The sequence below is a fragment of the Alosa alosa genome, chromosome 16 (assembly GCF_017589495.1).
Source record: "Alosa alosa isolate M-15738 ecotype Scorff River chromosome 16, AALO_Geno_1.1, whole genome shotgun sequence".
Classification (NCBI taxonomy): domain Eukaryota; kingdom Metazoa; phylum Chordata; class Actinopteri; order Clupeiformes; family Clupeidae; genus Alosa; species Alosa alosa.
The window spans coordinates 29,037,078-29,051,037 of record NC_063204.1 but is presented as its reverse complement, the minus strand read 5'-3'; the positions used below and the strand labels follow the sequence as shown (position 1 = coordinate 29,051,037).

At 45.3% G+C, this 13,960-nt stretch overlaps 1 protein-coding gene across 1 annotated transcript in view; it reads right to left on the bottom strand.

Moving 5' to 3' along the window:
* Positions 1–13,232, bottom strand: part of LOC125309613 (cadherin-20-like) — an 82,747-nt gene extending 69,515 nt beyond the window's left edge. Inside the window, exon 1 of the mRNA XM_048266650.1 lies at positions 12,920–13,232. The gene's annotated coding sequence lies outside the window, so the exon portion shown is untranslated. The remainder of the gene's footprint in view (positions 1–12,919) is intronic.
* Positions 13,233–13,960: the final 728 nt, after the last annotated feature.

Genomic DNA, 13,960 nt, shown 5'->3' with positions numbered 1-13,960 from the left:
GCCACCTGACTTTCGCTACTAATTTCAAATTATACACGCAGGGCTCTTCAATTGGCGGCCCGGCCCGCGAGGTCATTTGTACTGGCCCTTAAAAAAAATGTAATCTCTAGCAAGCGCATGAGCTGTTCTCCATTCTTGCATCTCTCGCCCGCTCTAGTCCTGCAGCCACTGCACCTCAGCCCACTGAACAAGTTAGGCTACATTACAATTCATTACATTTGTACATAAGCTGAACGTAAGTGCCATAGTTTAGTTTCAACCTAAATTGCCACGTTGGAGTTTATGAACTACTAATATTGATTAATGTTGCACCACACAAATAGTTTCTGTCAACAACAATTCTTTCAACATAAATAATGCATTCATATGCTAGTAGTAATGCCAGAAATGACCGTTTATAGGCCTCTTAGAAATGATTGTTGCATCTTGCATATTATTTAGATGCGCACTCAATCGCGCATCCATGCAGGCAAAACGTGATCAAATGTGGCGACAGCACACAAGTTGGAAAAAACGTTTACAATGTGATGATAGCCTACAGTTAATGTGAATCGCGGACAATAACCAAAGAAAGGAATTTGCACCTCCATTCACCAATTTAAGGCTGTAGTAGGCTTAGTGTTTCTACATGTTGGCACAAAACGTCATTTCTGTCAGAAGCCAGACTATAATGCATAAAGGGGTAACATGAAGTGAGTCAGACAGAAGAGGGGCCTGTCTTAGTAGCCTATTCCTGAATCCTGTCCCTTTCAAACTATGTTAAAATTGTGTGATTAGCCGCCAGCATAATAAAATCTGATTTAAAAGACAAAATCTTATTAGGCCAAACCTATGAGGTTATCATAAGATACTCTAGTTTGTAATTTCTTTGTAATTTTAATTGTAAAGTTTGTAAAAGTATCCATTTTGAACACAAATGGAGTCACGGGTCCATGGATGGAATGGGCTTACTGGGCCCAAGAGCTCAGGGGGCCCTGAAGCCCAAGCCTCTGTGTGAAGTTGCTTCTTCTCCACCCTTCTCTTTTCACAAACTCACCAGAAGTCACCCTAATTGACTGACCTAACTAATGAATTGTTTATGATTTTTAATAATATTTTTGCATGGTAGGAAATGTATTGAAATTCTGTTTGGGGGTCCCTCAGACCCCACCACATATTTGGTCCCCCCCAATGTTGACATCATGCCTACGGCCTTGACTCAAAGGGAATTTCAAAGTATTTCTATATAGTAGCCTGGCTATTGCCGATGTCCTTCATTTCTTCACGTCTTACAACATAAACAAATGCAATAATAGTCTAGTGAAGTCAGAAATGAGCCTGTCTAAAGGCCTCTTGGAAATCATGTGACATGTTACATTAAATGTGCAATCAATTGCGATTCGAAGCAAAAAGTATCACTGATAGCGAAGGTAAATTGCATATTTGTAAATGTGACGACGGCAAAAGGTTTTGTGGTTAAAGTGAATCAGACATATAAGAACCAAAGAAAGTAAAGGAGATGATTTGCACCTCCGTTCACCAAATAAAGGACGTGGTTGTGTTTCTACAATATGTTGGCACAAAACGTCATTTCTGTCAGAAACCAAGTAGGCTAAATGTTTTCATTGTCATCGTGAACTATGACGATGCCCATGTTCAGTAGGCTATGTTTTTCATTTATTCAAGCAGTGACATAGGTTTAATGCATGGGGTAACGTGAGGTGCGTCAGAAAAAAGATGGGCCTGTCCCTCTCAAAACATGTTAAAATAGTGTGATTAGCAACCAGAAAAGAAAAAATTCCCGCGGGAGACACCCCCGGACCCCCGTGTTATTATTATTAGGCGATTATGCCTGCACCGCTAAAAAAAATCTAGAGGTCACGGTCATCTCATTTAAATAGTGGGAACGTCAAATGTAACAAGTAGGCCTATACAGCAAGTCAGAAGAGCTACATATGCGACTGATTACACATTTAATTCACCTGAACAGTGTTTGAATCCTGTACTCACTGGAAATCTTACCTAACAGTTACTGTGCAAAGCACAGATTCCATTACTGTTATCTGTTATCACAGATTTCATTCCATATTAGCCACCAACAACTGGGTAATGATGTTGTTATGCATGTACAAAATACAACATTTGAACACCCATATTGCTGCTGTTGTACTTCATTGTATATACAGCTGTTAATGTGATTACTCATATTTCAAGCCGCATTTCTCCGGCCCTTCAGTTATGATGCTTTGAACTGGCCCCCATTACAAAGTAATTGAATAGCCCCTATATAATATACAGACATCTTCTTGGACTCCTATATACCTTTTGACTTTGCTAGCAAGTTCATCCATTCAATTTTCCAATACAATAAAGTTTTTATATCAAAATAACTTTTTCTTATAACATTGGTTGTACCATCTGACATGTAAACTGTCCAACTATGAAGGAAAAGTAGCTGTTTTTATCAGTATTTGAGAAAGATTTACAAAGTTTTCACTCATCAGTAATGGTTACTTGGGGTCGTCTTGATGAGGCAATATCCTGTTTACTCTTTTCCCTCTTCAATTCAAAGGAAACGTTCTGTGAATGTTGTTGCACTGCCCTGATAAATCAGATATGCAATTTTCCAGACAAAAGTTTTTTTCAATTTTCCAAACAATTCAAGAGCTATTAAACTAGTAAACTTTTATTTGAAAGGTCTTCAACATAATATTATGCCCCAATTATTTATTTTTAATTTCCTTACCTTTTAAATTCTATATTTAATACTTTTCACATAGTGTTAATTTGCTCGGACGGTTGCCCCATCTGACATTTTGAGGGTTTGAGATGACAAAACATGAAATTTATATATATATATATACATATATATATTTTTGATAAAACGATAATATTTTCAAATTTTACAGGTTTTATAGAATAAAATGATGCTTGTTATAAACCATTTAAGAAACCATTCAGAAATCTGCATGTCACGTCATTGGCCCATATGTGACTGACAGTGTAAATTAGTGTATATTTTTACAATTAATTGCTGGACATTCCTTGAGCGAGAGTTCATTCCTTGAAGTTGTTCATATAGGCATAAGGCAACAGATGTCTGCACCCAAATCCACTTCCAGCATTACGTCATCAAGAATTAATTTTGGAGTGCTTGGAAATTACCAAGAGATCACACATACTGTCAGAACGGAAGATCCAAGCAGAGAGGTTGCAGTGTCTGTGTGTGTGTGTGTGTGTGTGTGTAGAGTTAGAAGTTGTGAAACACTGTGATCTTCAGTGCCTAAAGCAGTCAGAGGGGCCTGGCTTGTGTGTATAAGCTTTGAAACCTGTTGATCTTGACAGCATATCTGTTTATAGAGCTTTGGAAATGCGGTGTATGTGTGTGTGTGTGTGTGTGTGTGTGTCTGTGTGTGTGTATGTGTGTGTGCGTGTGCGTATGTTGGAGGGGAGTCAGATTGGCATTGGTTGGAAAAAAAAAAGAATAATGATGAGACTCACAGAGATGCAAACCCACACACACACACACACACACACACATATATTCTCACACACACACATCCCAGAAGTACCACCAGGTCAGATCTGCATGGTCACACATGAATTCTGTATTTAAGTATAAGTATAAGTATAAGTCAGATACACATCATGGTATTGCTTTATTTGGCAAATATTGCTTTAAACAAGTTTCTTTAGCAGCAAGGCATCAATCAGTAACCTGCACATCAAGGATAAAGGTGGTCTGTACGTTTCCAGATAAAGAGACCAGTTGCAGCTGTTGGTAAACTACTCTTGTTCCAATAGTAAAGCTCTCCTCCTTTTTGATGTTGTCCATGGCAGTTATGAAGGGTATGATGGTGTTTGTCAGTGCTGCAGGCCATGTGCCTTCAGTTCTAACGCTAAGACTCTAGAACATTCTAGATGCTTGTTCTATGTCACCTGCATCATCCTGCTTGATGAAATGAAGTTAAACTGAGACATTTGCCCCTGGTATGACTTTACCTTCTTCATACCCCTTTGTCTTCTCACTCCTCCCCCTATTCTCTCTCTCTCTCTCTCTCTCTCTCTCTCTCTCTCCTCCTCCCTCTCCTCCTCTTTCCTCATGACTCAAACCGCATCCCTCACACACGCTGAGAGCCAGCTTGGAAACAACACCCTCATGTACTCTGCAGGGGGCCCAAGCAGAGCGACAGAAAAAGAGCATGAGAGAGAGAGAGAGAGAGGGGAGAGAGAGAGAGACAGTGAGAGAGTGAGAGAGAGAGGAAGAGAGAGACAGTGAGAGAGAGAGAGAGGAAATGGATCTCATCGCTGCTTCCGTCCATTAGTACACATCAAAGTGAGGCGCTTAAGCGCTGCAGGGCCACCTGGGGTGTGTGTGTGTGTGTGTGTGTGTGTGTGTGTGTGTGTGTTTGCAACGGAGTGGCTTGACCCTCTTAGCATAGACCTGCGTGACGGTAGCATTTGCACTGCACATCTACAGAGCTAACAGTTTAGCAGGTTAACAGCATGACCTTGTTTGCTTGTGCATGTGTGTGTGTGTGTGTGTGTGTGTGTGTGTGTACATGAGGAACTTGTGTTTTTACTTCAAAATGGTGATGCTCTCATGGCAACCAGACTGAACAAATTCACACAAACACACACACACACACACACACACACACACACACACACACACATACACACACACAACACACACACACTTTCATTGCTACACCTGTGGCAGAGTGCCAGGAGCCCGTCTCCATTAACGGGTTCCACCTGGCGAGGTGAGCTGGGCGCTCCCTCCTAATGGATGGCGGTTCAGAGGGGAGGTGGTGATGGGGCCGAGTCACTCAGCTCCCCCTGAGGTCAGCTTCCTCAAACCATTCATATATGCTGGCAGTCTGCTACCTCCGCTTCATGCTGGTAAAGGTTAGACACACACCCACACACACACACTCACACACACACACACACAGATGCATAAACACATATGCGCATAGATAAGCCAGCTTTCATCTAGCCTTCATCTCTGTCTTTCTTCACATGTACTGGGCTTGGTTGGCCCTTCTTATATCATATCTGCTCTTATCCACCTGGTCCTCCACTCCTCTGACTTGGCCTCTATCTCTTTCTCTCTGTCTTCCATTTCTTTCATCCTGACATCTCCTGTTCTTTTACATGCACCATTTCTCTCTCCCTCTCTCTGTCTCTCCCCCCTCTCTCTCTCTCTCTCTCTCTCTCTCTCCCCTCTCTCCCTCTCTGTCTCTCTCTTTCTGTCTCTCTCTCTCCCTTTCTCTCTTTCTTGCTCATTCTTTTCTCTCTGCTACAGTTTCTTCTCATGTTCCTTGATCTCTGACATATCTCGTCTCCTCTCTTCCAATTCTCACACTTTCTTTCTTTCTTTCTTTCTTTCTTTCTTTCATTAATCTTTTCATCTATCATTCTCATCTGGTAAAGTTAATTACGCCTGCATCTGTGTAAGATTGGGACTTTGGTCAAATTGAATATCAAAAGAAGGAGAAATGGACAGAGTGTCCATCATTGCATTGGGAACATAAACTCACATACTTGATCACTGGAATGATATTTGATTATTGTATTCATAATTGTTGCAACCCAAATATGATAAACATATGGGGGACTGGAGACAAGAGCACAACTGAGCAAACTGAATTAAGAGAAAAGATAGAACATTCTAGATGAAGGGATGTGAGGTTTTAATGACTTTCAATATACTCTGGAGCTCATATGTAATTAAATCTTTGAGCAGATTGATGACTACTCATTCCTGCCTTCTCCTAAACTCTCACCTCTTCCCCACCTCTACCTCCTGTCTCTTCATCCTCCTCTTCCTCACCTAATCACATCCCTCTCTCCTCCAGCTTTCTCCTCTTTCTCTTCTATCTCCCTCTCTCTCTCTCTTCCTATCCCTGATCTCTATGAACCTTCCCAAAAAGCACTGGAGTTACTGCAGGGCTCACTGTGCGATCCCACTTCTGCCTCTCTCTCTCTCTCTCTCTCTCTCTCTCTCTCTCTCTCTCTCTCTCTCTCTCTCTCTCTCTCTCTCTTTCTCTGTCTTTTTCTCTATCTCTCTCTGTCTCTTTCTCCCTCCAGGCCAGACGCAGTCTCTGTTGAATATGAGCTGCTTTTTTAACCAATAAAATCTAATCGCTGGTCGGCTCGATCAAGGGCAGCCTCAATTACTACCTCTTCTCCTCGGCATAGGCTTTTGGTGATGTTTTTAGCCCCTTCTGAAGGTCACACTGTGTGTGTGTGTGTGTGTGTGTGTGTGTGTGTGTGTGTGTGTGTGTGTGTGTGTGTGTGTGTGTGTTTTGAGAGAGAGAGAAAAAAAGAAGTAAAGAAAGAGCTCAGATGCCAGGCTAGATGGACCATAAAAAGTTTTTACTGCTCGAGCGTGTGTGTGTGTGTGTGTGTGTGTACACACACTTTACATCCTTATTTAAGGAACACACGCTCACAATCACACTCAGCTTTTCATAATTTCCCATAACTCCTGCCGATTTGACTCACGTCGATCTTAAGGGTCACTGGGTGGCCTACACACAGTCAGACACACACGTCATCACAATAGCTCCCCAAAAATGTTTGCTACCGGACACACAAAGGGTTTTGATTGAAAGCAAGCTATTCACTTATTCAAGGCAACTAACGTCTGATCGGACATATTTTTGGAATGAGCACTATGTCAAGGGAGCACTTAATGCAAAAGTGGAAGCTGAAAGCTTGTTTCGAAGGTCGGGTGTGTGTGTTCATGAAGGTCGGGTGTGTGTGTTCATGAAGGTCGTTTGTGTGTGTGTGTGTTCATGAAGGTCGGGTGTGTGTGTTCATGTCCATTCCTCCTCCAGCTTACCCCCCCCCCCAAAAATTTTTTTTACAAAATATACAAGGCATTCTGTTGACTTCTCAGTAAAAGAAAGTTGAATACTTTTGTGAGAAAAATAATACTTTTGTGAGAAAAGAAGACGGCACTGCCCAGATTCATTACTCCTTCTGCAGCCTTGATCACAACAAGAAACACACACACACACACACACACACACACGCACGCAGGCACGCATGCACGCATGCACACGCACACACACACACACACTAGGTGCTCTCCAGAAGTGAATGCTTGTTATACATTCATGGTCAAGTGTTTAGCTGGAGTACTCATTTTCCAAGGAATAAAAGCTGGCACTTCACTTCAGCACCGATAGGCAACGTTATAAACAAGTAATAGACGATTTCTTACCCTGTCCTATGTGGTTAGTGGTTATAACAGTAGTCTCTCAAATTATGCCATAAGAGAATGATGTTATCTAAGCATGATTGGATGATCGATGGCTCGATGGTCTACTAATTAAATCAGCAGTTCATCCTGGTCTGACTGTAACTTGGTTGGATGAGACATTAACTGTTATGAGGTCTAAAAGTCTGAGAACTGCCAGTTGCAATACTGGCAATATGACAAAGGACATCAGACATTATGATAGCAGGACATTATCTGCTATAAAATGTTCTCGTCATGGTTGTGTTAGCTTTTTGATGGAAAATTCAAGCAGTCATTTGAAGTACTGCAGTTGGCGGGATGACCTTTTGCAGACTTAGATAGAAACCTGCATTCAATGGCCCAACACAATCCCTTTTTATCCTCTTCCCCTTCATGAAACCTATGCATTTGTTGACCCCATTTCAGGTGGGTAATTCGTTCTGGGCTCAAGGTGGATCTTTTGTGGGCAGCTGAAGGAAAGGAGTCTGCGGTCTTCTTCCCCTTAGCAGGGCATGAGATGTCTGGGTTGAGCCTCTGGTTTGCAACCCCACCCCCACGACTACCCTCACTCCCATCCTTACCCCACACCAACCCCCACCCTCACTCCCATCCTCACCCCCACCCACACTCCCATCCTCACCCCCACACCTACCCCCACCCTCACTCCCACCCCCACCCCCACATCTACCCCCACCCTCACTCTCATCCTCACCCCCTCCCCCTCACCTACCCCCACCCTCACTCCCACCCCTACCCCTACACCTACCCCCACCCTCATTCCCATCCTCACCCCCACATCTTCCCCCACCCTCACCCCCCACCCCCACACCTATCCCCACCCTCACTCCCATCCTCACCCCCACACATACCCTCACTCTCATCCTTACCCCACGCCCACACCTACCCCCACTCTCACTCCTATCCTCACCCCCAACCACACTTCCGTCCTTACCCCCACCCCCACACCTACCCCCACCCTCACTCCCATCCTCACCCCCACCCACACCCCATCCTCACCTCCACCCCCACTCTCACCCCCATCCTCACCCCCACACCTGCCCCCACCCTCACTCCCATCCTCACCCCCACCCCCACACCTACCCTCACCCTCACTCCCACCCCTACCCCCACCCTCACTCCCACCCCTACCCCTACACCTACCCCCACCCTCACTCCCACCCCTACCCCTACACCTACCCCCACCCTCACTCCCACCCCTACCCCTACACCTACCCCCACTCTCACTCCCATCCTCACCCCCACCCACACTCCCATCCTCACCCCCACATCTTCCCCCACCCTCACCCTACACCCTTTCCCCACCCTCTAGAGAGAGAGAGAGAGAGAGATGAAGGGAGTGAAAGAGAGAGTGAGACTGATGAAGGGAGAAAAAGAGAGAGAGAAACTGATGAAGGGAGTGAAAGAGAGAGAGAAACTGATGAATGGAGTGAAAGAGAGAGAGAAACTGATGAAGGAAGAAAAAAAGAGAGTGATGAAGGGAGTAAGAGAGAGAGTGATGAAGGGAGTAAAAGAGAGAGAGAAAAGGGTGTGAAAGTAAACAGAGGTGGAGTGCTCTTCTGAGAATCAATTTGAATTAATTTAGCTGGTGAGGTGTTTCTGTCTATTACTTTAAGCAACTGTCATTTTGAATAGATTCATTGCCTGAGAGGCTGTCTGGCTGGGAGAGAGAGACGAAAAACATGATTGCTTTCATGATCCTGCGAGGGCTGGGAATAATTCACTGTCTCAGGATGGGGGGATAAGAGAAGAGAATAAAGGAGAGGAGAAGAGGAGGATAAGAGAGGAGAGAAGAGAAGAAGAGGAGGCCTGTGGAAGCCAGTCTGAATGAGTTTGTGTCTGTGGGGAAATGGTGATATGAATTTGCTGAATAAAACGCATGTGCGCGCACACACACACACACACACACACACACACACACACACACACACACACACACACACATGTAGACACACACACATCTCCACTCCAATTGAACATTTCTTTCTCTATCTCCCCCTTCCGCTGTCACATGTTTGTACAGACACACACACACACACAAACCTAAAGACATTCCTGCAAAGGCAGTGTCTGCAGACAGAGATTGGATATCACAGCCAGCCACACAATCAAAACCCAGAGGAAAACAATGCTGTCATGGAGTCACCCATCTATATTCAGCCTTCACTTTACTGTAACCAACTGTCCATCCACCAATATCAACCACTACAACACACACACACACACACACACACACACACAAACCATCAAACACATTGAGCGTTTGGTATTCCCAAATCAAAGAAAGGACCAAAGCATATCAAGGGCTTAAGCTGTGTGTGTGTCTCTCTCTCTCTCTCTCTCTGTGTGTGTGTGTGTGTGTGGATGTGTGTGTGTGGATGTGTGTGTGTGTGTGTGTGTGTGTGTGTGTGTGTGTGTGTGTGTGTGTGTGTGTGTGTGTGTGTGTGTGTGTGTGTGTGTGTGTGTGTGTGTGTGTGTGTGTGTGTGTGTGTGGATGTGTGTGTGGATGAGTGCCGGGATGTCAGCTGTAAATACACCCTTAAGGCCACCCTCTGTCATTCTCCACTGATGCCCCTAATTTATGACATCACACATCGCCAATTATTGTCCAGGCTGTTCACCGTCCCATAAAGCCGGTACAGCACTCCGCTGGAGAACCCCATAGCCCAGGAGCCGCCGGCGGCCAGCTCTCTGTCCATCCACCCATTACACGACCCGACCGCACACATTTCAGAGACAATAACAGCTGCATATGAATACATGTGGGCTCATATTTTTCATCTCCAAATGGGAATGTGATAGCAGGATGAAAGGCTGCGCGGTGCTGCTCTCGTGTGGGAGCATGTCATGTAATGGGAGACATCCTTGCTCGGGGCAGCACAAGTGAATCTCCACCTGAAGAATATGACTGCTTGTTCCCGAATAATAGAGACACCCAAGATTCACACGCCATTTTCTTTTGTTTTGCCAAGAAGTATTAGTTCTGGGAAAAAACACATGCCATTGTCAATACCCCAGGCTGGCCGACAGCTACAACTGTCACACATATCGAGTTCATCCACACCAGATGCAGCCCAATTGAATCTGGAGGAGCTCGGGAGCGGCGGAGTGTTGTGGTGTAGTCCGACCCCTCCTTTTCTCTGGACACACACACATACACACACAGACATACAGTATACATACACACAAACACACACACATACACACATGATGGAGTGTTGTGGTGTAGTCCGACCCGTCCTCTTCTCCGGAGAACAAAAGCAAACAGGCTCCTTTTTCAGACGCCCTCAATGGCACCTTTTGGTGTGGGATGGCGTCAACAACGGGCCCTGGAGTCCAACGTCTTTTCAATTAAGAATTTAGGGCCCTATTGAATTCCACACCCTGCGTGTGCGCGCAGCAGAAACATTACGCCCTGGGCAGCGGGCAGCTCCTCCTGTCTGTGTCTTTCCCTGTGTGTCATACATGTGCAAGGTTCATTCCCTGGGTGTCATACATGTGCAAGGCTCATTCCCTGTGTGTCATACATGTGCAAGGTTCATTCCCTGTGTGTCATACATGTGCAAGATTGCAGCAGAGTGGACAAAAGAGGTCAAAGCATGTGCTCTGCTGAACTCGTGCAAAGGGAAGCATTGATACGGCACCAACTTTGTATTGAAATTAGATATTAACACCTCAGCTCAGTTGGCCTACGAAGGAGTGTGTGTGTGTGTGTGTGTGTGTGTGTGTGTGTGTGTGTGTGTGTGTGTGTGTGTATTTACGGGAGAGATAGAGAAGAGAGAGACAGAGAAAGACACCAACCAGATTGACAAACCAATATGTCCACTTAACCAGATAACCAGAGACCCAAATGAGCAGTGGCAGCTCATGCAGAGAGAGAAAGATGGAGAGAGACAGAGAGAGAGAGATAGAGAGAGCCAAATCAGCTTAGACTGGCTGGAGAACTTTGCAATTAAGATTCCCTTTTGGAGGGACGTGGAGGGATCCTTAGCAGGGGGTTGGACGCTATAGACCGGTAATGAGGCAAGACACTCTCTCTGTCTCTCTCTCTCTGTTCTTCTCTCTCTCTCCACCCCTACCTCTCTCTATCTATTCACCCCCTTCAGCATCCTTGTAAACTACTTGCCACACTCCATCATGCTATACTAGAGGGAGAGAGAGAGAGAGAGACTGGCCCTCCGCTTGCCCGGTGCTTGCCCACTTCCCCCCTAGGTGATGAGAATAAATAACTCACTGCTTTGAAAGGCTATAGATGGGGAGGGGGAGAGAGAAAGAAAGAAAGAAAGACAGAGAAGGAGGGAGAGAGATGGAGAAAGAGGGAAGGAGAGAGGGAGAGAGAGAGAAAGAGAGGAGGGCTGAGTGGTGACATAGCATACCCTGGAGAATGTACTCGTGGATACTTAATGAATCTGGTCACAGTGCGCCACAATGAAATCTTTATCTGAGGGCGGAATGTGAGAAGGCTTTGGCAGAAGGTGTGTGTGTGAGAGAGGAATCATAGAGAAAGAGAACGTGTGTGTGTGTGTGTGTGTGTGTGTGTGTGTGTGTGTGTGTGTGTGTGTGTGTGTGTGTGTGTGTGTGTGTGTGTGTGTGTGTTCACATGTGTTCATGAGTTATCACTTGAGTGTTGATCTCTGTGCGGTTTTTTTTTGCATGGTGTCATAAACTGTCTGTTTACAGCATTTTTCTATTTCTGTTTGTGTGTGTGTGTGTGTGTGTGTGTGTGTGTGTGTTGGCTCTCAATCACGTCAGCTGCTTTGGTTACAGCACAGGATGCCAGCAAGTCCCCATCAACCAGACCTCTCCTTCCCTCCCTCTCTCTCTCTTTCTCTCTTCCCCCCATTCTTTCTTTATTCTGCCCTTTCTTCCCCATTCCTGATTTTGCATTTTTTTTCTTTTAGAGGGAGAGCAATAGTCTATAGTCTCAATAGTCTCCCTCTATTCACATTTTTCCCACTTCTGGCACTGATGGTGCTCACACACAAACACGCATGCATTCAAGCCCACACACACACACACACACACACACACACACACACACACACACACACACACACACACACACACACACACACACACACACACACACACACACATGCACACCAAATATTATCGCACACCACCACACACACACACACACACACACACACACACACACACACACACACACACACACTCACACCTTCTCCCTCTCTCTCAATCACTCTTTTCTTTTTCCTCCATTAAGTGCACTGCATCCAGTTACAATAAATCCTGCGTGCCCCCCCGCCCAACCCCAGCCTCCTCCAGGCATCACACAAAGCTGGGACTGTGTTGCTCCTGTGGCATCCTCCCAAACAGACTACACTTTAAGACAGATGAGATCAGCCTGCCATGCCACTAGTGTGTCCCAACCCTGCGCACTCTCTAGAGCAGCGGCAACCCCACATAGGAAAAACACAACCCTACATAAAAAAGAGGATTTCTGAGATTTCTGTGGCTTCCCAATCTATTCATATGTGGATCTTCTTTCTTTTTACCACACAGACCAGATAAAGAAGTCGCACTTGGCAGTACAATATAAGCCCTCAAACTGCATTCAAAAATGCCCCTGTTAACACTTCTGAGCGCATGCTTGGCGACTATCATAACGCTTCTGAAAGTAAAGAGGGAAATAAATCATCTTACCTTGATTTCCAAGAGTTTCTCTCCACCTCTGGAAGTTCTCTCCACTCTCTCTCTCTGTCTTTTCTCTCTCCTCTTTATTTGTTCATCCACCACTCCGTCTGCTTCTGCCTCTTGCTCTCTCTCTCTCTCTCTCTCTCTCTGCCTCTGTGTTATTTGTTTCCTTCCTGGGCTCGGGTGCCTGTGGGGGGTGTCGGAGCGGTCACCTGCTGATCAGCGGCGCCTGGTGCGCGTGGCGATGGAGTGAGTGAGGAAATGAAGGCTGAGCGGGAGCGTGGGATTCACACCTCCTGATGGCTGGATTGGTCCGTGCTGGAGAGCTCCGCACGAGCGTGTGTGACAAAGCAATCTTCAGGTGGGGAGGGTGACTGGCTGCTCCACTCTGCTCTCCTCCCCTCTCTCTCTCTCTCTCTTTCCCTCCTTCTCTCTCTCCTCCTCTCTATCTAAACACTCTCTCTCTCGGTCTCAGTCCGTTCTGTGAGACTCACTCACCCACTCCCTCTGGTGCCCTTCTCTTTCACTCTCTCTATCTACCTCTTTTTCCACACCTCTTTCTGCTTCCTCATATGTTACTCTCTCTCTCTCTTTCTCGTCCTCCTCTCGGTTGTTGATGGGTTAGTGCTGGACTGCTGTTCTTTGCACACTGGGTTCTCTCCCTGATGAAGTGTGAAGTGGGTTCTAGCAACTGCTCTCTCTCTCTCACACTCTCTCTCTCTCTTCCTCTCTCTCAGTTAGACTCAGGCTAAGTTACAGAGTGTAACTGAGTATGTATGTATTTTCTTTCTGTTGGATGTTCTGTTTTTTCACTCTCCCTCTGTCTTTGTCATGTTTAGTCTCTGTCTTTCTTTTTCCATCTCTCTATCTATTTTTCACTCTTCTGTCTCTCTCTCAGTAGAGCATTATCGGCATGACAAAAATACACTTTGTACTGCCAAAGCAATTATAATTGCACAGGTAGTTAGTGGTATGTGATCTCTTTACATCTCTCTATATTTCACTCTCTCTTTCTCTTACTCTTTTATGTACTTCTCTATCTATCTTTTA